The sequence below is a fragment of the Lampetra fluviatilis genome, chromosome 5, assembly GCF_964198595.1.
Source record: "Lampetra fluviatilis chromosome 5, kcLamFluv1.1, whole genome shotgun sequence".
NCBI lineage: Eukaryota > Metazoa > Chordata > Hyperoartia > Petromyzontiformes > Petromyzontidae > Lampetra > Lampetra fluviatilis.
Window position 1 is genome coordinate 13976547 of NC_136279.1, and position 25726 is coordinate 14002272.

Here is a 25726-nt window from a genome sequence, read left to right on the forward strand (position 1 = left end):
TATATAATTATTAATTCGTAGTACATTATATATGATTGGGACTCTAAAATACTGTCAAACATGGAAATTTAACGGTAAGATTTGGAAGTAAATAATTAAATTTCTTTTCGTAACGAGCTGAGATTGCTATACTTTCACAAATAACCAAGCTAAGCACGTGACGTTGGTAAGTCGGATTTATCGGCGCAACATTGCCGATGGCAGCACTGACAAATTCGGGATCACTGTGCATCTGTAACATGACGTGTAACCGCTGGGATCCATTGGCTAGGAGGACAACTCCAGCATGCAAAGTGTCACTGCTCCCCTGCATCAACCATGTTATGTATGCTTTGTTTTATTGATTGAACAATCTGTTTTGTTCTGTATTTTGGTGTCATTTTCATATAAGCCCTCTTGGGTTTCCAATCTCACCTGCACACCTTGTTATCTTGTTTGTTTTTTATTTGCACTCTTTGTCTTTCACTTGTATTTTTTGTGAGAATAATAAAATAAAATCTAAATTGCTGCTCACTCAGAGAAGGATTTGGAGGAACTGCTGCATGACCTGGAGCGTGCTACTCAGACGAGGGGCCTTACCACCAGCCCCACCAAAACTAAGCACCTGCCTGGGTATGTTGTGTCATCAAACACTTCACCGCCCTCTGCTCCCCGTTGGTGATGAGCAGTTGTGGAGAGAGTGCAGAGGTTTCCATACCTCGGCGGTGTGCTTATGACTAGCTCCAATTTGACAGCAGAGGTCTCACTCCGAATCAGTCGAGCGGCATTATCTTTTCATCGGCTGCGTAACACTGTGTGGAAGCTACCTGGTCTGAAGCTCCACACGAAGTTTCAGGTCTCCTCGGCCACAATCATGCCCTCCTTTCTCTATGCCTGCGAAAAGTGCCCCCCACCCCCTAATGGAACATCTTCGCCGGTTATAAACATTCAGGCTAGCCTGCTTACGATCTTCCCTGGGTTTAACCAGGCTGGATTGCGTGAGGAGCTCACAAATCCTTGAAAGATCTGGACATGGTCTCATCGGTGAGCTCCTCCAGTAGGCAGGGTTGCATTGGCTGGGTCATGTAGGCCGCATGCCCAGCCGGTGATGATTGCCAACAACAATGATCCGACAACTGGTTTGAGTTCATCATCGCATCGAGGCTTCGCTTTCTCCACGCGGCCGTGATGCTGTATTAGCATTGTGTGTGGTAATATTGCGTCTCGTCCGCCAGGTGGCGCACACTCATGGTGATGAACACTGCCTGATGGGACAAATGAAGTCTCCATAACTGAGGGAGTGTATGTCTCTACTCTTTGGTTCTTTCGGTAAAGTCACGTAGGTAGAAAAATAAAATAAACAAAAAATTATAAATCACGACGTTTCGATCGCGACACATGCGGTCGTCCTCGGGCGGAACAAATAATCCAGCAGTGGAACTGCTGAACCAGCAGTGAATGTTTGTTACGTTAATATTACAAAATTGTTAAGCGCAGCTTCAGCAAGTGACCAGACAAATACAAGCCAATTGTACAAGGGGCTGCCCTTGAAAGTGCGCCTAACGCCAACGCTTCGGTGGCGTGGCCCAGTGGTTCTACATGAATGAGTTTCATACCTGTCAACCCCTTATCAGTGCTCTACCTTACTACAGACAAATTCAGACCTTTTTGGTCACCCCGTGCCCTTATAAATCTCAACGTTCATCCTACAAAGTCTCATCACAGGGGAGAAACACAAAGAAATATACTTTTTTTTCCCGCACTGAAACGGCTGTACGCCGTATGGACCCGAAAACTCAATTCCCCCGTACAAGAATATGGGGTAAACCGTGATGGGTTGACAGGTATAGAGTTTTCAACCTAGATTTAACCTGCCCCTGCACGCTGTGTTATTGCAAACGGGTGAATAATTCCCATTCGCATACAACACCACCTTTCTATATCTGTCATCAACCATCTGCTTCTGTCAAACGAAGTCACCCACGGTGGCGTTGGTGCTCCCATGACGACAGGGTGCCGCACACATCTCAATGTGGTTTCAAACGCAGTTGCCCGTCGCAGATCTGCCGCTCGCGTGTGTTGCAGCGCCAGCGAAATTGAGAAACCAGGACACTGCATTTGTTTCATGTAACACACATATCGACGAGGGAAGACGGCACCGCATGACATCTCAGCGCGAGATCTGTATCCGCTAACGCGGTAGGTGACGACTGGTGACGGATACGTGCCCTGCTTGTGCAACTTCACCGTCATGTGGCGAAACCCATGCAGACGTAACACGGGAGATACAACGCGGTCTGTGTGAGGACATTGCGTGCGTGCACTGAAGGGTGTGAGGGTGAATGCGTGTCTCTGTGTGTGGGGAGCGGTGGTGTAGCGGTTAGCGCCACGCTGCGCGATGAACCCGGCGACCGGGGTTCGATTCCCGCTCACGGCCAACACCGGTGACAATTATCTTAACCGGTCCCGGGGCGCCCCTAGGTCGACTCAGCCTCAAATGAGTACCTGGTACGGTGTGTAGACATCGCCACTGGGGAGACAAAGGTGGTCGGGCGTGGTGATGGCCACCCACCCCCTCGTGTACCGTTTCGGCCTTCATAGGTGCTCGCTTACAGCACTTGCCCCTACAGTCTGTTAAGGCTATACGGGGGGTCTTTGTATGTGTATGTGTGTGCGTGTGAGCAGCAGCGGTAGCATAGTGGTTAGCGCTCCGAACCCAACGAACCCGAGTCCGGTTCCCGCTCACGACAAATAAGAGTGGCGAATATTTTGATACTTCAACCGGTCCTGGGTTTCCCCTATAGGTTGGCTCAGCCTTAAATGAGTAGTGCGGTGTGTCAACGTCGGCAACTCGAGAGACAAAGGCGGCCGGGCGTTGTTGCTGGCCACCCTCGTGCGCCATGCCGGCCTTCAAAGGTTTGCTCGTTAACATAATTTGTCCCAAGAGTCTATTAAAATGTATATCTTTTACAGGGAATCGTTATCTTCCTGTGTTAGTACATTCGTAGGTATGTGTGCATATATATTTTCATATATGTAGTGAGTTCATTTATTTAACTCCAACACACGGGGTAAAATTCCTCTTCACAGCATAACAACCTGTGGTGGTGACCACCAGGCTAACTACACTAATTACAACGTAACTGCTACTACGGACCGGGATCACAGCTCGGGTCCAGGTCCACGTGTTGAAGACTCGGTAGGACATAGACGAAGTTTCTTCAGGATGAACAACAACAACGCCGGTCCCTCTAGGGGATCATCTTCTTAGGTTTTTTCGGTAAAGTCACGTAGAAAGTAAAATAAAATAAAAACAAAAATCACGACGTTTCGGAGGCAACACAAGTCTCCGTCATCAGGTGGGACCGTCACAGCCAGATTAGCTGTATCAAGTGAGGCAATGATTCAAGATGTAATCCCTTAAAAGCGAGTTGAGGGGGGAGGGAGAGGGAGGAAGGAGCTCATCAGACTATGGTAGCCAATGAAAGGAACGTATCGGGAGGGAGGGGGGGGCGAGGCCAAAGGGTGGGCGATGGACGTGGAAGCGCTTGTGCGGACCCGGCTTATATCCTCTGCGGTGTGTCTGGCCCCGCCCTTGGCCACGCCCACCTTCCAGAATCCTCGAGCAGGATCTCGACCCCGACCACGTGACCACCCCTAGCCCCCACTTGGGGCCCCTTTGTAAACTTAACTGGTCACGTGTCCTCTCGGGTCAACCAGAGTGCCATTGCCTTTAATAACCTCATTCCTATGGCCGGCACTCCCCCACCCTGTCCTGTAGGGCTGGCACTGCACGCCAAGCGTAGTGCCATCCAGCGCTATCAACCAGCGCTCACCAAGCTACTCCCGGTACTACACCCACACCACGTGGTGTCCGCGATGTCGTTACACCGCACGCCGTGCCTCTCTAGGGCCGGCACTTCAGAGTGACCTCCCGCGATGTCACTACATATATACAGGTATGCGTGTGTGTGTGTGTAGTCTATTTATAATGCTTATTTTACCAGGTAAGACCCACTAAGCTAGTTTGCTCTTTTTTCAGAAGCGGTCTGTCCACAAATGATAGCTCAACGAAGTGGCTTATGGTGGGGAAATGTATAGCAGCCAAATACTCTAAACGTGTGTTTCTAAATGTGGAGGGGAGGACCCTGAGAAAAATTCCACGTAACCACAGGGAGAGACATGCAAACTCCACATATAGAGCAGGCATCAGGGTCGGGATCGAACGCACGAACTCCTGTACACCCGGCGAGGTAGGTAACATATGCGAGCCACCGTGTGTGCGGATTGAGTGAATGTGAGTGCTGAGTGATCTGTGTAAACTTCGTGACATGCGCGTTCCCATGTAGCTTCTGGTAATCTCAGGTTAACCGTCGATCGCAGTTGACTCCTACATTCACAGCGAGTTGTATGCAAGCGTGTGTGTTGTGAGAATGCCAAGTATATACTAATGCTGCTTTAAAACGAATGGATGGATAAATGTGTGCATACAAACGAGACAGCAAAACGAGACAAAATATACGAAGGAGATGTTAAACACGAGACGAAGCATCGTGACAAATGAAACACTGGGAGGGGGCATGAGGTGGTGTGTAGTGACATAGAATCGGTCACTTAGCAGCATAGCGTTGGTTGCTGGCAGGGAAGGAGATCTGCAGCTCACAGCAGCCCCGACTGACAGCAGGTCACGTGATAGACCAGAGAGGGATGTAGGGGAAAGGTGACTGAAGGGGCACATCGAGAACCCGCTAGTAGATTCCAGAAGGGGGGCGTGGCCGGGGGCGGAGCCAGGCCACGCTGGCAGTATAAGAGGGGCCCTGGGAGGGGACCTCGGGGCTGTCGTTTGGAGTGGGATCCCGTCGTGCTGCTGCTGGAGTCTTCGCCGCCATCGCCGTCTTCACCATCTCAGCATCGTGAGTCAGACAGTCTACCAGCTGTCCTGACTGGGAGCTGTAGTTACTCTGTGTGAACTGTTAAGGCTGTTAACAAACAGAGTGCCTCCTACTCTTAGTGCCTCTGAGTCAGTCACGACACATGTATTAACATCGCCTCTATACTGCACCCTCTAGATATACTTCCCGTCAAGCCTCGACATCTTTACAAGACTGCAGTGATTGTTGCAAAAGATTCGTCGCGTTCTGCCCCTCGTCCGCCTCTCGTTTCTCCTCTCGCTGTACTCCCCAGCGCCATGTCTCCTCTCCAGCAATGCCACGTCTCCTTCGCACTGAGCCACACACACACACTTGGACCTTCATACTCTTAGTGTTTTTTCGGTAAAGTCACGTAGGTAAAAAATGAAATGAAAATTAATTTTAAAAAATCACGACGTTTCGGAGGCAACACAAGTCTACGTCATCAGGTGGGACCGTCACAGCCAGATTTGCTGTATCAAGTGAGGCAGGGATTCCAAGATGCAAGTTCTTAAATACAAGTTAAGGGGGAGGAGAGGGAGGGAGCTTTTCAGAATGTGGTAGCCAATGACTGGACCTTCGTTCGATGGGAGCTCGCTTCTTTTATCGGCATCCGCTCATGGTGTCTCGAAATCTCGTGCACTTTAACTTTGTGCAGTTGAGACTTGGATCTTGTTCAAGTCGAGACGTAAGACTAATTGACTCGAATGTTTTTATTTAATTTGGTATATGTGATTGGCATTTTATTTTTCGTGTCTGCTATCCTGCATGGAGTGCATTCAGACTTATTAAAATTCTGACGACGAATATCGCTTCAGTGTATCCATACCACATTTCCACCCTATCTGAGAAGACTCACCACCAAAATTCACGAATCCTCAATAGTAACATTGTGACCATCTATAAGCCACAGTGCTTCACAAAGAAGACCAATTTGTCAAAAACAATTACATTCATTTTCCCTCAGCGACAGTAAAATATATTCATCACAACGGCACTTGCCCCAGCAGTTGCCCCAGAAGCGTTTTGGGCTAATCTGGTTTCTAGAATATGTGGATAAGAAGTGGGCCAGGAGGGGGTTCAGGGAGTTGGTCGTTTAGTCCAATTCCTTACCTTGGACAAGATGGATACACTTTTTTTAACCTTTGTTACATTTTCATTGTCAGTTTAACACGCAGGCTTTCACGACCAATAATATAGGTTTTTTTTTGGGTTAGATCGCGTAAATATATAAAGTGTCGTTAAACCCACCACCACCCGACACAGCCAATTAGTAAGGTTTCTCATGTAAACAGAACGTGGCCAATTCGTTACGAGTACAGCAACACACCGGTGTGTTGGAGAGCAAATCCACAACATTTACAATCTGAGTACGACGTTTCGCCAGTAATTACAACTAGCATCGTAATTGGCATGTTCTGTTTACGTGACAAACCTTACCAAGTGCCTGTGACGGGTGGTGTCAGGTTTAACGACGCATTTATATTTACGCGATCTAACCTAAAAAACCGACGTTTTCGGTTCATATATCATCGAAACAATGTGGCCACACATTCTGGTGGTCTGGACAAGGCCGAGTGCATTGTACATAACAATGTGGTGATCACGTCCCTTGCACGCTAGACATGACAATGGGAATTGTGCCTAATTCATGCTGTTTGTGTGTTGTTAAAGTTGCAGGACTGTTAGCGAGCACCTATGAAGGCCGGGCATGAATGATGGCCAGCATCATTCACGCCCGGCCGCCTTTGTCTCCTCAGTGGCGATGTTTACTACACACCGCACCAGGTACTCGTTTGAGGCCGAGTCGACCTAGGGGAGGCCCAGGACCGGTTCAAATCATCTTCACCGGTGTTGGCCGTAGCGCAGTGCGGCGCTAACCGCTACACCACCGCTCCCCATAACCACGCACACGCGCACACTCACATACAGGTATTCTGACAAACGCGCGTGCACAGGCGCACACATAATCCTCCCGTAGTTGTTTCTGGTATTTGAAGGGTCTTCAAAGCACTGATCCTTGTTTAAAGTAAAATGTCAGACCCACATGGCCGTCTCCGGTGCCTCCATGCATTTTACATTCAAGGTGCGGCTTAAGTGAACGGATGGATATATTACGAGACGCATTTTTGACATAGTTTCCTAAAACGTGCACTCTGCTTGTTGACTATTTGTGCAGGTTGTTTTCTTTACAATCGTCGTAAATAATACCGCAATCGTGTTGCCTGATGACGTTTTCAACCGAGGTTTGACCGTCACACACCAATTGTGGAGTAATTACAAACACATAACTCACTCACTCTTATCTTGCTACGACCGACTAATATTCAATTGTTATTTAACTCGGAACACACATTAATTACTACCACTATGTAAAGCACAAATTCGGCCAAAGTTGGCATCCTGCTGCCATAATTAGGGTGGAACACGCAGTTCCCACCTCACTGCGCCTGATCGACTTCAGAGTAAAGTAGTTCGGGTGAACGAGGATCCTACACTCGCTCACCAGCAGTCGGTCAACCCCTCGTCATTCTTCTATCGCTACTGCAATGGCGACTGTCCCTGTGAACTTCACTCATTCATTCCTCCAACCACGTTGCGAAATGGGTTTAATAAGCTGACTATTTCGTCTCAACCACCTACGCTGTGTTCATCCACTACGCAGTGTTCATCCACCACGCAGTGTTCATCCACTACACAGTGTTTCACCACCACACCGTGTTCATCCACTACACAGTGTTTCACTACCACGCCGTGTTCACCCACTACACAGTGTTTCACCACCACGCCGTGTTCATCCACCACACAGTGTTTCACTACCACGCCGTGTTCACCCACTACACAGTGTTTCACCACCACGCCGTGTTCACCCACTACACAATGTTTCACCACCACGCCGTTTTCATCCACTACGCAGTGTTCATCCACCACGCCGTGTTCACCCACTACACAATGTTTCACCACCACGCCGTGTTCATCCACTAAACAGTGTTTCACCACCACACCGTGTTCATCCACTACACAGTGTTTCACCACCACGCCGTGTTCATCCACTACACAGTGTTTCACCACCACGCCGTGTTCATCCACCACACAGTGTTTCACCACCACACCGTGTTCATCCACTACGCCTGTTTCACCACCACGCCGTGTTCATCCACCACGCTGCAGGTCAAACCACTTCTTTCTGATTCTTCCCTCGCACTGTTTCACTTTGGAATTCCTTCCCAGCGTCTATTTTCCCAATCCCTTATTACCCTGCTGAATCCCATGAATGTGTCAACTCTTATCGATGACAACGTTGGCAGTGCTGATTGTTGCTGGCCGCTTCACGTATTTGCGCCATTGTGCCCTGTGCTCGGCAATTGTGTAGCAAAAATAACTCGCCTTACATGCGCAGATAAATTGTGAATAATAAATTTACGAGCCGGCAAAACTGTACGAACGAGACAGAACGAATTAGAAACGATACTGATAAGACGCTAAAAATAGAAAATAAACATTCCAGAATTGAATCGTGACCCTAAATAATGACATTTCATCAACGGATGTGTGAGGGTCGCTAGCCCCCGAGATCCCTCCCTCGATAATGCTAACGGCCGGGCTAGCATCATCAATCGCCCCCCCGCTGCTAGGTTCCTCACCCGTGGCGTGGGAACCATCGCCCGAGGATTCCCCTCCCCCGCGGGTCCGCGTAGCCGGCATGGCTAATTACCGAGTAGTATTCTGCCCCTCCCTACTACGATACCTCCCTGTCCTAATCGCGCGCCTGCAACCCACACGGAGCGAACGTACGCACGCCCACACACACACACACCGCTCCGCGCACTCCAACTCAACTCACGTTATGATCGCGCACCTGTATCGCACACGGGGTGGTCGCACGCACACACACGCAGCTCCCCACGCGACACACTGCTCAACAAAATCACGCGAGACCACGCTTCGCTATTAATGATTTATTATATGCTACCTGCGAATTGATGTTGAATCAGTGAGTCGACGAGGCTGGCCTATTCCACCCAAACCTGTACGTATTCCCTATTTATCGGCTTACGCTACCCTACTTCACCCCCCCACTCACTGTTTGGTGCCCGCGGTGGTTCGCTGCTCCCGGTGCTAACAGCGCACCTCGACGCGTCGCACGGACGTCCGGGTCGCTGGCTGGAGCTGCTGCGGGTCCGCTGGCCTGGAGAGAAGAGTCCGATTTCCCCTTTGCGCTCCCCATTTGTCCTGATTCCCGGACCCCTACCCCCTTCCCACGCACCGTGCGCCTTTGCTATGCTAATTAATCCTTTGTCCGCGCGGCGTGAACTCCAAACAATGGCACGCGCCCCCCTCGCCCGGGCCAGGCAGCTCCGCGGTGCCTTTGTTCCGCTAATCAATGAGCGACCTGCACGGCGCAAATTCCAATCAATCCTTTTCTCACGCAGGCCCCCATCATCGAGGTTCATGCGGCGGTGTCCATCACAACGGCCCGTCGTGGGAAGCTGTGCATGGCTCCTCGCGCGCCTCCCCTCTCCCAATTATTTATACTAATAGCCTTATCCTTAAACTCCCCTAACAATGCTGCCTGCGCGCTCAAGCGTAATTATCCCAACCCTCCATGACTATGCGCAACAGCTCCTGCGGTCCCGCTATTCGTGCTGTCCCGTCCCTCCCCTGCTTGCCCCGTCGACCCGTGGGGGTGTGTGTGGGGGGAAAATGCACCTCAACCGCGGTGGCCGAATGCCCCATGCCGCGACCACACCATATTACGGCTGGTCGCAGCGCCGCGGCGCAACGTAGCACGGGGGAGGCCGTCCAATTCCCTGATCGCCGGAAACCGTGAGAGTTAACCCCGATAAGGGTTTCTCGGATAAAAACCGGTCGGCCAGGTGACCTCCCCTCGGAGCTCTATGGGGGGGGGGAAATGCGTGCGGGTGTGTTCGTGTGAGGTGAGGTGAGGGGGACGCGGGGTTGGCTCCGTTGCTTGGTGGTGGCGAAGTCGGGGGTTTGGGCGCCTGCCGAACGGCTTCGTGGCGGCGGCATCACATAGCCCCCCGAGGTGCCAGTCCCCGTCCCGGGTTGACTGGAGCACCTCGCTTGGGCCGCGCCCACGAGGAAACGTTGCGGGGTCCGGGGGATCCGTCCGGACCTGGTGGCTGGCCTCGGGGCGGGTGGTTCCGTCCTCTGTAGCTCCTGCGGCGGTCTCCTCCTCCACTCCAGCGGCTCTCCCCGTCCTCCGGCACCTGTGGGCTGGGGCACAAACTCAGCAGCGGAAGGGTTTAGTGGCCGTCGTCCGCGTCTTCTCCGGACTGGATCGGGGCGTCTCGGGGGCCCGGCGGGGCCCATGTAGTGTGCGAGGCCCCCCAACACGAGGGGTGCGGGTACTCCGGGATTTCGGGGCCTTCGGGTGACGGGGTCCTCTCTCGCCGGGGCCGCTTTCCACGGTTTTAAGCGGCGGACGTTGACCACCGTCTCTCGATCCCTCTCCCCGCCATAGATTAGTACCGTCCAGGGGGATATCTGCCGCACCACGGTCCAGGGTCCCCGCCAGTAGGTCGTCAGTTTCCCCACCTGCCCGGCCCCGACGCGAGGGGTGTGTAGCCACACCTTAGCACCTGTCAGGAATAAGGGGGGTTCCATGCGGGGTCGGGTGCCCTGTTCCTGCCGCCGATGCGCGGCTTCCCCTTGCGGGTATGCTCGGCCTCGGGCTTCTCGCAGGGTCTCCAACAGGTGTTCCACGGGGCGGCTTCCCTCCTCCGGCTGGGGGGAAGGGACGCCGAATAGCAGATCTGCGGGTAAACGAGACTCACGGCCGAACATCATTAAAAACGGGGTTTGCCCCGTCGACGTGTGTACGGTGGTGGCGTAGGCGAAAAGGGCATAGGGGAGGTGTTCGTCCCAATCCCGTTGATTTGCAGCCGCCATACGTTTGAGTTTCCCCGCTAGGGTCTGATTCATGCGTTCTACCATACCATTCGCCTGGGGGTGGTACGCTGTGGTTCGGTCCTTCTGGATTCCGAATTCTCGGCACAGTGCCTGGAACAGCTCGGCCTCGAACTCGCTACCCTGGTCGGTGAGGACTCGTTCTGGGATCCCGTGCTTGAGTACGTAATGTTCCACGAATGCCCGGGCCACCACCAAGGCCGTTTTATCAGGGATGGCCACTGCCACGGGGTAGCGGGTGAAATACTCTACTGCGACTAGAATATACCGGTTGCCTCGATGGGATCGTGGGAATGGCCCCTGTAGATCGATCCCGACCAGCTGATTTGTGCGGCTGACGCGGAACGGCCTTAGGGGTACCTGGTATCGTGCCGGTTTCGGCCCGCACTGCTGACAGGCGCGGCAGCCCTGTACCCAGGCCGCCACGTCTTGTGCCAATTTGGGCCAGAGATACTGGCGACGCAGGGTCTCTCGAGTGCGTCGTTCCCCATCGTGGCCCCCGAGTGGGTGGTCATGCACCAGCCGAAGCAGCTGGGGTCGCACCTGGGCAGGAACACAGATGCACCCCGGCTGGCCGGCCTCGGTTAACTCCCGTACCACTCCGTTCTGCACACACAACCGGGCATACAAACCGCTCCAGGGTCCTGGCAGGGCGCTCTTTTCCTCCCGCAGTGCCGCCTCCACTGCCGCCAGATCGGGATCTCGCTGCTGGGTCTGTCTCAGCTGCTCGTCGTTCAGGCCCGGGAAGGCGCAGCCGACGTCCTCCTGGATCCGTCCGATCGGGTCCCGAGCCGCGGGTCCCGCGCTTGCCGTGCGGTCGACGGGATCCTCGGTGCCACCTGTGAGGGCCTCTGTGGCGCACACTGCACTCTCTCTCGCTGGGGGGGGGTCAGTGGCCGCGGCCGCTCGGGGGTCCGTTGCCTGCCGGCAGCGTCCCCCCGTGAAGCACGGGCAGGCCTCCTCCGCCCTTGTCTCGGCGTCCACCGTGGGTCGCCTCGACAAGGCGTCCGCGTTTGCATGCGTCCGGCCAGCCCGATACTCGATTTGCAGGTTGTACTCCTGCAACTGCGCCAACCAGCGGGCCATCTGCCCCCGCGGCTCCTTGAATGTAAGAAGGAACTGCAGAGCATAATGGTCAGTGCGTACGCGACATTTCCTGCCGTACAAATACGGCCGGAACTGCTTACATGCGAAAATCACGGCGTACAACTCTTGGCGGGTCACGCAATAGTTCAGCTCGGCCCCACTCAAGGTCCGGCTGGCGTACGCGATGACTCGTTCCGTCCCATCCTGTACCTGTGACAACACCGCGCCCAGCCCGCTGCTGCAGGCGTCGGTGTCCAAAATAAAATCGGTGGTAAAATCGGGGAAAGCGAGGGTGGGGGCGTGGGTGAGGTGGTCTTTGAGAGTGGTGAAGGCCGTCTGGCAGGCCCCCGTCCACTGGTAGGGGTGCTTAGGGGAGGTGAGTTGGGTGAGGGGGCGTGCAATCTCGCTGAATCCCTTTACAAATCGGCGATAATAGGTGGCGAGCCCCAAAAATGATCTGATCTCCGTCAGATTCCTTGGCCGTGGCCACTCCACTACGGCGCGTACCTTCTCCGGATCGGTGTGCACACCTGCCTCGCTGACGCGATGCCCGAGGTACCCCACCTCGCGTTGTGCGATGTAACACTTACGTGGCTTGAGCTTGAGATGAGCCGCTCGCAGTCGCTGGAACACCTCTCGAAGCCTGGACCAATGCTCAGACAAAGATCTACTGAACACTATCACATCGTCCAAGTAAATCAGGCACTGTTCCCATTGCAAGCCCCGCATCACCAACTCCATCAGCCGCTGGAACGTCGCGGGCGCATTGGTGAGTCCGAACGGGAGTACTCGAAACTCGAATAGCCCCATCGGGGTGGTGAATGCGGTTTTCGGCCGATCCTCCTCCGCCATCTCCACCTGCCAGTACCCGGACGCGAGATCGAGGGTGGAAAAATATCGCGCTCCAGCGAGGCTGTCGAAGGTGTCGTCGATGCGGGGTATGGGGAAGGCATCGCCGAGCGTGACTGCATTTAGTTTACGGTAATCGACGCAGAACCGGGTTGACCCATCCTTTTTCGTCACTAGTACCACTGGGGCTGACCAGGGGCTCGCCGAGGGCTGAATTATGTTATCGCGAAGCATGTCCCCAACTGCCTCTTTTATTTGGGCGCGTTCGGGTGCGCCCACTCGGTACGCAGGGAGTTTGATGGGTCGGGCTGCACCGGTGTCAATTTGGTGCTTAACAAGATCGGTCCGACCCACGTCCGAGTCGTGTTCACTGAATACGTCGGCATACTCCCGCAGTAACTCGCGCAGCCGATCGGCCTCTCCCTTAGGTAAATCCGCCCATGGTACATGTAACGCGTCGAGCAGGGGAACGACCTCGGCTCGGGGAGTCGGGCCGACTCGCCAGGCCAGGTCCTGGTCACCCTCAGGACGCCCGGGGTCCTCAGCCCAGAGTGCGAACACCGAGTCGTTAGAGTGGCGTGCGTGCAGGGGGTGTACGGTGGCTATCGGGGTGCGCCGCCGCAGTATCGCTGGGGTACTGTGGGGGTTAAACATCCGCATAAACAATCGGTCCCCATCTGCGTTTACCAACGTGGCGGATCCCACGACCCCATACCGTTTTGCCAACTCCGGGTGAGGAGTTAGCATTACCTCTCCTGATGGTCGGAGCGCGGGGTCGGTGGGGGATGTTGCCACCGGCACCAGCATCTCGGTGAGCGGGCCGATGGTGACTGCCGTCGCCAGGATAGCGGCCACAGGTGCGAAGCGGGGGCGCGTTGGTTCTCGTCCCAGGAACGGTATCCGCTCGCCGTTGCTCTCCATGGTGGCGCATCGCTGGCGGGGTTGCACGTTGAGTCCCAGCCGTTCTAAGAGGTCGGTACCTGCGATACACTCGTGACACAACGCACTCGACACGTAGAACTCCTGGGTGCACACCTGACTGCCTATGCGGACCTCTAGGGTGGCTCTCCCCAGCAGCCCCATTCCGGCTCCGCTCGCCGTGTGCAGCGCGCGGTCCGGGGCCTGCAGGTGATGCACGTCGACCCCGATCGCGCTGCAGTGCGCTGCGCTCACGAGCGAGGCCACCGCCCCCGTGTCCAGCAGAATTCGGGTACGCACTCCGTTTACCTCCCCTTCCACCAGCGACGTGGCCCCCGTGATCCCCGCCACCAGCTCCCGTAGCCAGTCGCCAGGAGTCACCGTTTCCGTGGGCGTTGTTGTTGGAACCTGTGTGGAGATCACTCGCTCGCCATTATTCTCATTATCGTCTATTTGTATCGGGACCACGTCGATTGCACCCCTAGTTGGTCCGCTCACTAGGGGGCGTTGGAGTTTAACCCCCGCGCCTGCCTAGCTCGGGTGATTTCAGGACAGTCTCTCACTAGATGCCCTCGGCGATCACACATATAACATGCCCGGGGAGGGGGGGCAGCTCCGTAGTGGGCCCCCTGCCCGCTCCCTCTCCCTCCCCCAGTACGCAGTTGTCCCAAATCGGACTCTAATTGGGACACCCTCCCAGCTAGTCCCCCTACTGTCGAGCGTAGTTCACCCATCTCAGACTGGAGGGTCTTCATATTTTTATTTGCTTCCTCGCGTACCTGGGTTACCCTCTCACCTACGTGGGTTACCTTACCGTCCATTCGGTCTACCCGGCCAGCAATATCTCCAATGCCGGTCTGTAACCCGGCTACCCACCCCGGGGTAGTCTCGCTGGGTCTCTGGGGCTCCCTTGCCCGTCCCCTTCCTGCGATGGCGAGCTCCTCCTCCTCGTCCGAGAGTAGGCTCGCTACGGCGCACTCTCGTCCCCTCCCTCGAGGCTGCGCGCGCTCACCAGAGAGCTTCTCGCATTTACGCGCGCGCTCGACAAGTGTGTTAAAGGAGAGGCGTGCACCGTCTATATTTGGCTGCCACCACAGGGTGCGTGCCAAATATCGCTGGACCTTCCCGGCGGCGAGGCTCTCAATTACTTTCGCCTCGTGCTCCGGGTACGCGAGCTGGGTCAACATGCGTACGTCCTCGGCGTAATCTCGCAGATCCTCGCCGGGCTGGCGGCGGCGTGCCTCTAAGGCCGCCTGCGCATCCTCCTCGTCATAGGCGCCGAAGCGCCGTTCGAGTTCGCACATTAATTTTTCCCACTGAGTTTGTACGCTTGCGGGCAAAGCTTCCACAAAGTCAGCTGCCCGTCCATCTAAATGTAGCTCTAACTGCTGCAACGCCTCCTCATCTGACCACCCATTAACCTTTTTCGCCCCCCTGATGCTGCGGGCAAACGATTTCCATGTTGGAATTCCTTTGCCCGTAAATGTGCATTTGATTTTAATCTGGGTTGGGGGGCCTCTTTCCCTTGGGGGTGCGGGGGATCGTCCCGTTTCTGACACCAATATGTGAGGGTCGCTAGCCCCCGAGATCCCTCCCTCGATAATGCTAACGGCCGGGCTAGCATCATCAATCGCCCCCCCGCTGCTAGGTTCCTCACCCGTGGCGTGGGAACCATCGCCCGAGGATTCCCCTCCCCCGCGGGTCCGCGTAGCCGGCATGGCTAATTACCGAGTAGTATTCTGCCCCTCCCTACTACGATACCTCCCTGTCCTAATCGCGCGCCTGCAACCCACACGGAGCGAACGTACGCACGCCCACACACACACACACCGCTCCGCGCACTCCAACTCAACTCACGTTATGATCGCGCACCTGTATCGCACACGGGGTGGTCGCACGCACACACACGCAGCTCCCCACGCGACACACTGCTCAACAAGATCACGCGAGACCACGCTTCGCTATTAATGATTTATTATATGCTACCTGCGAATTGATGTTGAATCAGTGAGTCGACGAGGCTGGCCTATTCCACCCAAACCTGTACGTATTCCCTATTTATCGGCTTACGCTACCCTACTTCACCCCCCCACTCACTGTTTGGTGCCCGCGGTGGTTCGCTGCTCCCGGTGCTAACAGCGCACCTCGACGCGTCGCACGGACGTCCGGGTCGCTGGCTGGAGCTGCTGCGGGTCCGCTGGCCTGGAGAGAAGAGTCCGATTTCCCCTTTGCGCTCCCCATTTGTCCTGATTCCCGGACCCCTACCCCCTTCCCACGCACCGTGCGCCTTTGCTATGCTAATTAATCCTTTGTCCGCGCGGCGTGAACTCCAAACAATGGCACGCGCCCCCCTCGCCCGGGCCAGGCAGCTCCGCGGTGCCTTTGTTCCGCTAATCAATGAGCGACCTGCACGGCGCAAATTCCAATCAATCCTTTTCTCACGCAGGCCCCCATCATCGAGGTTCATGCGGCGGTGTCCATCACAACGGCCCGTCGTGGGAAGCTGTGCATGGCTCCTCGCGCGCCTCCCCTCTCCCAATTATTTATACTAATAGCCTTATCCTTAAACTCCCCTAACAATGCTGCCTGCGCGCTCAAGCGTAATTATCCCAACCCTCCATGACTATGCGCAACAGCTCCTGCGGTCCCGCTATTCGTGCTGTCCCGTCCCTCCCCTGCTTGCCCCGTCGACCCGTGGGGGTGTGTGTGGGGGGAAAATGCACCTCAACCGCGGTGGCCGAATGCCCCATGCCGCGACCACACCATATTACGGCTGGTCGCAGCGCCGCGGCGCAACGTAGCACGGGGGAGGCCGTCCAATTCCCTGATCGCCGGAAACCGTGAGAGTTAACCCCGATAAGGGTTTCTCGGATAAAAACCGGTCGGCCAGGTGACCTCCCCTCGGAGCTCTATGGGGGGGGGGAAATGCGTGCGGGTGTGTTCGTGTGAGGTGAGGTGAGGGGGACGCGGGGTTGGCTCCGTTGCTTGGTGGTGGCGAAGTCGGGGGTTTGGGCGCCTGCCGAACGGCTTCGTGGCGGCGGCATCACAGATGTATTGTCACATGCCAACGAACCAGGTTCAACTATGCTTAGCTTCTTAAGGTTCGAGAAGATCTGGCCATCTTGTTTTAATTGATCTTGTTGTAATCTACAGACGCTGATCCTGTATCCCAATCTCAGGCTCCTGATACCTGAGTCCTCAAATCATTGGGGTGTTTTTAGATTTGAAACTATGTTTGCTTGATGTGACATCTGCTGTCAACGCAGGACTCGCGCCATTTAGAGCCTTCGAGCTCACTAGGACCCTCCTGCAGTAATACGCTCAACTCAACTCAATATTTACCACTGGGGGCACAACTTGTCAAATGGCAATATTCCGAACTAAGTAAATACCTAATTTTACAAGACTGGCCTTTTTTGCGTCGTTACTCGTGAGCGTACTAAGACCATCGCTCTAAACACTCGAGAACCTAGTTTAATTACGGGCGGCTCAAACCTGGAACCTGTAATCAAGCCTTCATTAGTATCGCCCTCAGCCACGTGCCCATTACCTCCATTCCCTGTCGATGAAACTGAGTTTAAAAGCCACCGACTCCAATCTTAATTTCGGTCTTCTGGCACAACATTTCACGGCCATGATGATAACACATGGCCCCCGTGCACGTTCCCAGGGTTTTGGGTTACAAGGGTATCGATAGCGCCGAGAGCCGAGAGTCCTCTCAACCCCAATGTCATCAGCGAGGCGCGGCAGGAGGTGCTCACTCTGGTGAAACGGATCTGTTGTTGACGCACGCACGCACACACCCAGGTGTGTCCAGCTCGCACTGGTTGTTCTGTTGGGGGGCTCCAGCAATGCTTCGTCTACGCTTCGAGTCTTTTTTTTTGTTTGTAGCACCTCAAATACACGTGTGTGCCGTGTGCGTGCGTGACGTCAATCCCTGGATCCGTCTTGAAATAAATACGCTATTCAGAATAACCTGGTGGCGGTGTTGGGCGTGAAGTATTCGGGTTGGGGTGCGTGTGTTGTCGTTGTGGAAGGTCACCGAAGCAAGACGCTGCGCACGCTTGGAACGATTCACCCCCCCCTCTCTCCACCACAGCTCAAGATTCTTAGACGGCACGATATCGATCACGATTCTATTCAAAATTCGTTCACATTTGTCTCATTTTTATCTCCTTTATAGCGTCAATATTATTTGTTCTACTCTTATCTTTAAACTAATCATCAGTAGCCACGGTCGACCCATTGTTTGACGATGAACTCCACATGCTATTGCCACCCCTCATGGTGCAATGCCCCCAATCTTATTGGGGCAATCTTATTGGGGCATTGCAATGCCCCAATCTTAAAGTTACATCCACATTCACTTAGCATTCCCTGTACTTAATTTGCATTGGGCTGTCAGAATGACTCCATGAAACGAAAACATCTGAAATGCACAAAACATGTTTTCACTCCATTGGAACCTCATTTGCCAGTAAAAAATATGATAATTTGTTTTTACCCTTCTATCTTGCAACAAAACTGACATCTTTTTTTTACAATGAGTCATGTTTGCATAGACCACAATACCTGCAGTAATAATGCAAACAAAAAACATAACTCTGATAATGTATGCACTGTCAGAGTTATGTTTTTTTATAATGTATGCATTATCAGAGTTATGTTTTTTGTTTGCATTATTGTGGTCTATGTGGTCTATGCAAACATGACTCCTTGTAAAAAAAGGCGTCAGTTTTGTTGCCAGATAGAAGGGTAAAAAACAATTATCATGTTTTCACTCATTTATTTATCTTCCGTCGCTGTGAACAGGCCCTTGGTGAGACTCTACCTCATTCTCTAATTACTCTTCTTATTAATAATTATATTCGATCATATTTCTACCTGGGGTAGAGCCCTGGTACAGTGGCTATCGAGGTATGGTTTGAAACCAATGACCCGAGTTCGATTCACGGCCGAGGCTAACAACAGCGTGGGTAAGTGTAGTAAAACAAACTCCATTTGTCTATTGAAAATGGCTGAATTTATTTCATATGATAAAAAAAATGTCAACCTTGATCTGTGACAGCTTAAATGACGGAGTCCGTTTTGACGGATGAATCAAATGCCTTTCCATCGTCCATGAAGGCCAGGCATAATGATTGGTATTGGATACGATGTGCTCAATGGTATGTACAAAATCAAATAAAAACCTTGTCTATATACAGCTTGCGCATGTGGTTGATCGACTTCTAAAAAGGTCTATTATTCAGTTCCCCGTGATCTTTTTGAATAAAACAACGAATGAGGCATCATTCGACGATGAGGCTCAGTATCCCGTGCTGTGCACCCGTGGCGTTATGGGTTAGAGTTCATTTTCATCCAACAGCTGGTCCCGTTGCTTTCTTGATGTCCACGGTTATTCCAATTGATCTGGGAGCTCTCCTTTTTCATGCTATGAAGGACAGATTACTTACTCTTTCGTTTTTTTCGGTAAAGTCACGTAGGTATAAAATAACTAAAAAATCACGACGTTTCGGGCGCAACACAAGCGTCCATCATCAGGTGGGAAAGCATGGTCTGCTGCTGAGGCAGACTGTTTGCCTCAGATTCTTAGGTTTTTTTCGGTAAAGTCACGTAGGTAAAAAAATTAAATTAATAAAAGTAAAATAAAAATAAAATAAAAATCACGACGTTTCGGAGGCAACACAAGCTTCCGTCTTCAGGTGGAACTGTCACAGCTTTCCCACCTGATGATGGACGCTTGTGTTGCGCCCGAAACGTCGTTATTTATTTTATTTTATACCTATGTGACTTTACAAAAAAAAAACAAAGAGTATGGATTCCTGCAGTCACGAAAGCTTCAAATCAAGACAGATTACTTCTTCATTGGAAAACAGGCAAATAGCATCAACTCGCTACACTTGCAAACTTGTTTTCATCACGGATGGCTGTCAATCGAGGTGACATGCAGGAATTCAGCAGTGCCGGCTCAATGCTCCCACCCAGCGCTTCTAAACCCTTTTCTCTCCCCCGCACACATTTTCGAGATTATTCAATCTTCACAACAAACCAAACAAAACAAAAACATCAATGTGTGTGGGTAGAAATAGGTAGGTGGTGTCGCGGTTAGCCCACTGCACTACGAACCCGATTTCTATTCCCGCTCACGACCTATTTGAACCTGGCCTGGGCCTCTCCACCCACACCCCGCGTGCGCTGTGCCGTCGTTCACTGGGGCTCGTTATCAGCACTTGCCCCTACCGTCTGTTAAGGATACACGTGGGTCCTTTGTCTTTATTTTGAGTGAGTGGATGTGAACGCGTTGTGGCTGAGAGAGAAATCACGATGCTCGTTCTATTATCGATCTCATCGAGAGCAAGGAAATCAAGTTGCGCTGCCAAAATCCGTGACGAGAATTTGATGGTACACAAATGTATTTGATTAATGCCAAAGCCAGGAGGTCTGATGTTTGGGCCTCGAATGAGGTGTTTATTCCGGAGATCCGCGTTGTTCCTCTCTGTTTGCAGCGTTCTTCCGGATGTGGGTGAGATTGTAGGATGGTGTCAGTGTGGTACCCAGAAGGAGGATCGGGAGTTGTGTCAGCATTGAGGTACATTGTTGAAGTCTTGGTTGATGGGTAGGTTGTAGTTGGCAAGAAAACGTGTAAACTCCCTTGCAGTTTGCATGACTCTGCAGATATTTGGTGGCATAATTTTCGCCAAAAGCAGGGAGCCAGGATTGGTGTTAGCTTCAGTGTTGCAGTTATGATTATTTAATTGTGCATGTAGTCGCTTTGTGTACAAGCTCCCGGACCAGGCTGGAACGCAGTACTCTGCCATCGAGTAGATCAATAAGAGGGTGGCAGTTCGCAGCACATCGGCTGAGGCACCCCAAGGTCGTTCCTGCAAGTTTCTGTAGCAGGGCGATCCCTCATTTGGTCTTTTCAGATATCTCTTTAATGTGAGGCTTGAAGGTCGGAATTTGGTCCATTATAGCATTCAGATATCTTGGGGTGGGGTCATAACGCATTGGGCTGCCTCAGAAGGACACGTGAAATGTGGCATCTGCCGCATGATTGTTCGGATGGAAAGCACTTGTGGTGATTTTGGAAGGATTTGTTTGGAGTCACCAGCGAGAGAAATAGGCATCCAATGAAGTTGGCTTTTGACAGTATTTGTAATGTTCTCGAGGTATGTGCCGCGTGCAGCAGGTGCTATGCCATCTACATATACGAACTGGCGAGATGATGCACATGACAGGTCACTTACATGTTTGTTATAGTGACGGTGCTCGTACCGAGCCTAGAGGGAGGCCATTGTTCATGCAGCATGCTGGTAATGCGTATGCTGATAGCCAGAGGTGTGGACTCGAGTCATGTGACTTGGACTCGAGTCAGACTCGAGTCATGAATTTGATGACTTGCGACTCGACTTGGACTTGCATAACAATGACTTTGTCCCACCTATGAGATGTGGACTCGAGTCATGTGACTTGGACTCGAGTCAGACTCGAGTCATGAATTTGATGACTTGCGACTCGACTTGGACTTGCATAACAATGACTTTGTCCCACCTCTGCTGATAGCTATAGATGACTGGGTGGATGGTTTCATCTCGGAATCAGAGCAAGAGATGTAAATTATGCTGGGCCGTGGGTTTAAACCGAGTGATCTCAGCAATACTGGCTCAATATATTTGACATGGTCATTGTGAATCACCTGAGCCACACACAGTCAGCAAACATGGCTTTAATTCATTCGGATTTTCAGAAAATATGGTTGCTCATTTTCTCTTTTACAGCCATTGTGAACCCGTGAGCATCTCAGCCACTCAAGAGTCTGCATGGGGCGCCACGGGGTCGAGATATTAACCACCTCACCTGGTATACAGGAGGCCATGGGTTTGACCCTTAACCCTGACGCCTGTATGTTTGAAGTTTGCATGTTCTCCCGGTGCAGGTGGACTGAAATTTTCTCTGGGTCCTCCAGTTTTTCCCTCCACATTTAGAAACATGATATTTAGAGCATTTGACTGCTATACATTTTCACGTAAACCACTTTGTTGAGCTATCGTTTGTGGCCAGGTCGCTTCTGTAAATGAGATAAATAGCTCGGTGGTCCTGGTAAAATAAACAATAATGTAACAGCTTAAGTCTATTTCTGTGGCCGTGATGTTGCTACCAGAGGGAGTTGCGTGTTCTGCATTCAGGTATATGCCTGAATACTCCAGACCTGTCTGACTACTTGTCAAAAAAAAGTTTCCCCAAATATCAGCCTCACAGTCGCAATGCTTATCTGCACTTCAAGGCGTTTATGTGCTGAGCACTGTGTTTTATAAAGGTCAGTGCTTTAATCTAGAGCAGCATCTGTGATAAACATTCTTTTAGATACATGACATGTGGGTGGGGAGGAGGCGTATGATTAGCCCAAAACAAACAAACAAAGATACCCCATATAGCCTTTCACAAACTGTGAGGTCAAGTGCAGTTAGAGATCGCCTATGAAGGCCGGCACGGCACACGAGGGGGTGGGCTGGACAGCACCGCGCCCGGCCGCCTTTGTCTCTCTAGTGGCGATGTTTATGCATTGCATTATTTGCTCATTTGAGGCTGAGCCGACCTAGGGGTGGCTCATCAACGGTTCAGATAATCGTCACTGGTGTTGGTGGTCGTGAGCGGGGATCGAGCCCAGGTCGCCGGGTTCGGAGCGCAGTGTAGCGCTCACCGTTGCACTACCACTCCCCACAGTCACACACAGACACACCGAATGTTGACACTCTTACACACATCCAAAGCTCCCGTCGTTTGACCACACAGATGATTGAGGAACGTGCTGTTAGCGAGCACGTCTTAAGAAGGCCTTCAAGGTGCACGAAAAAGTGGTGTGGACAGAGCCATACCCCGCCCCCCTTTGTCTCCCCCAGATATTATTTTGGTTTCTGCTTTTGGAATGGGTATTTCTTCAGCTCTTGACAGATCATAATCATCAGCAATAATCAACGTTTTTGGGTTTAGATCGCGTTATTTATAAATGTGTCGTAACCCTCCACCACCCGACACGGCCAATCAGTAAAAAAGTGTCACGTTGACAAAAGACAAATTAGTTCACTGCTTTAGCCCACCGGTGTGTTGAAGCGCGAAACCACAACATTTACAATTTGAGTACGACGTTTCGCTGGTACTCAAATTGTAAATGTTGTGGTTTCGCGCTTCAACACACCGGTGGGCTAAAGCAGTGCACTAATTTGTCTTTTGTCAACGTGACACTTTTTTACTGATTGGCCGTGTCGGGTGGTGGAGGGTTACGACACATTTATAAATAACGCGATCTAAACCCAAAAACGTTGATTATGAATGATATTGGTCGCGAAAGCCTACGTGTTAAATCATCAGCAAGGTTACCACGGCCGTCGTCATCACTACCATCGTCAACCAGACTAATGCAATACGGTCATCAACAATAGGAACATTCCAATCATCTAAATCTAGATTTGAAGCTTTCGTGACTGCAAGGATTCATACTCTTAGTTTTTTCGGTAAAGTCACGTAGGTAAAAAAATGAAATTCAAATTAATAAAAGTAATAATAGAAATAATAGAAATATTAATTGTAATTGCATTTTTTACCTACGTGACTTTACCGAAAAAACGAAGAGTAAGATTCCAATCATCGTTCATGAATTCATGGCTGAGTCGACCTAGAGGAGACCTAGGGCAAGTCCTGACACTTCGCCATTACTGTCATAGCCCGCAGCTGGCGAATCGAACTCGTGGCCGCCTGGGTTGGGTAGCACAGTGCGTGGGAACCGCGCTGCTCTGCTGCTGCTGAATGAGCACCAACATCGTGCACGACGGGAGACGCCGCTCAGACGCACGCTGACTTCAAAGCAGAGGTACACGGATGGCCCACCTGTCACTGAACGTTCAGTTTTTTCCACTTAAAATCCAAAACATTGGCTTTTCTTACAAAAACAAAATCAATAGAATGTTTTATATATATAACACTGTACTTCCCCCAGACACACCAAAAATGATTGAATGCTCAAGAAATCCGGACTGGAGACGATTTTGGGAACTGGAATAGGATGTGTTTTTAATTGAGCTTTTGCAGCAAGCAACAGTGGCAGCAGCGATGGCATTATTATTATCATCACAAGAAGCATAATCGTGTCCATGGGCAGATAGAGTATGAACGTTAGTGCCTGTGTCATCAAAACCAGGATGATCGTCATTAACACATCCACCATCATCAAAATCAATCATACCACAACATCATCATCCATCGGCAGCAATTATTAATAAGAATAGGTTCTACCCTTTCTGGCAATGATACAGGTGTAACGATGTTCAAACATCAAATATATTATACCTTTTGCAAGGAATCAAGTCTGCATTAACCACGCACAGTACTTGAGGTGAACATGCAAATAAACATGTTCTGAAAATATATGCATTGTCTATGAAACGGATTGGTGTACACCAGAGACAACCTTCTTCATGGCCTAGTCTCACCAGCCTCAGACCAGAGAATGCCACAAGGCGAACAGCACAAAGACAAGAGACCATCAGAGCATTTATAGCTCGGGTGAGCAAAAAAAAAGCAGTGATTTAGTTGATGCTTCGGTTAAAATCAAGAGGCGGACCTGAAAACTTCCCAAGGGGTTTTCTCCCACAGATTTCAAGCTGTTTTTTTTGCAGGCCCTAGATTAATAAACAAAAATCATTCAAAGTATAATTTACCGCCACTGGTGGACTTGTATATAAAATGACAAAACTAAACACACTCCTCGTCAACAAAACCGTGGCCTTAATATTAAAAAAATACCATCGGCGACATTTTGGGCAACGACCCTTCACAGCACGTGATGTTCCCAAAATGCCACCAATCTTTTTTTTAAGGTAACATTGTTGTTGTTGACGAGTGTCTCGAGTTGTTATTGTTTATTGTGCTTGCATACCACTGACAGCACAGCAGCATCACCAAGTAATCTCCATATATATAAAGGCAAAGTTGTTATTTTGTGATAATTGGTTCTTTACCCTTCTATCTGGCAACAAAAACTGACACCTTTTTACAAGGAGTCATGTTTGCATAGACCGCAATACCTGCAGTCATAATACAAACAAAAGAACATAACTCTGATAATGTGCACTGTCCTTGAAGTTGATTGGTCCACACCCGAGACAGCTTTCCTTAGAGCCTAGTCTCATATGGGTTGGACCAGATGACGCCAAAAGGCGCACAACTCAAAGACAATGCACCATCAGAGTATGAGAGCTCGGGGCAAGCATCTACACTATGGGAACCTCATTTGCCAGTAAAAATATGATAATTGGTTCTTTACCCTTCTATCTGGCAACAAAAACTGACACCTTTTTACAAGGAGTCATGTTTGCATAGACCGCAATACCTGCAGTCATAATACAAACAAAAGAACATAACTCTGATAATGTGCACTGTCCTTGAAGTTGATTGGTCCACACCCGAGACAGCTTTCCTTAGAGCCTAGTCTCATATGGGTTGGACCAGATGACGCCAAAAGGCGCACAACTCAAAGACAATGCACCATCAGAGTATGAGAGCTCGGGGCAAGCATCTACACTATGGGAACCTCATTTGCCAGTAAAAATATGATAATTGGTTCTTTACCCTTCTATCTGGCAACAAAAACTGACACCTTTTTACAAGGAGTCATGTTTGCATAGACCGCAATACCTGCAGTCATAATACAAACAAAAGAACATAACTCTGATAATGTGCACTGTCCTTGAAGTTGATTGGTCCACACCCGAGACAGCTTTCCTTAGAGCCTAGTCTCATATGGGTTGGACCAGATGACGCCAAAAGGCGCACAACTCAAAGACAATGCACCATCAGAGTATGAGAGCTCGGGGCAAGCATCTACACTATGGGAACCTCATTTGCCAGTAAAAATATGACAATTGGTTCTTTACCCTTCTATCTGGCAACAAAAACTGACACCTTTTTACAAGGAGTCATGTTTGCATAGACCGCAATACCTGCAGTCATAATACAAACAAAAGAACATAACTCTGATAATGTGCACTGTCCTT

The 25726-nt window shown here is 51.2% G+C and overlaps 1 protein-coding gene and 1 long non-coding RNA gene across 2 annotated transcripts in view; one reads left to right on the forward strand and one right to left on the reverse strand.

The window, feature by feature from the left end:
* Positions 1-25726, reverse strand: part of LOC144932608 (uncharacterized) — a 52111-nt gene that overhangs the window by 20871 nt on the left and 5514 nt on the right. The window lies entirely within an intron of this gene.
* Positions 4843-25726, forward strand: part of RAD1 (RAD1 checkpoint DNA exonuclease) — a 74494-nt gene continuing 53610 nt past the window's right edge. Inside the window, exon 1 of the mRNA XM_078856844.1 lies at positions 4843-4892. The gene's annotated coding sequence lies outside the window, so the exon portion shown is untranslated. The remainder of the gene's footprint in view (positions 4893-25726) is intronic.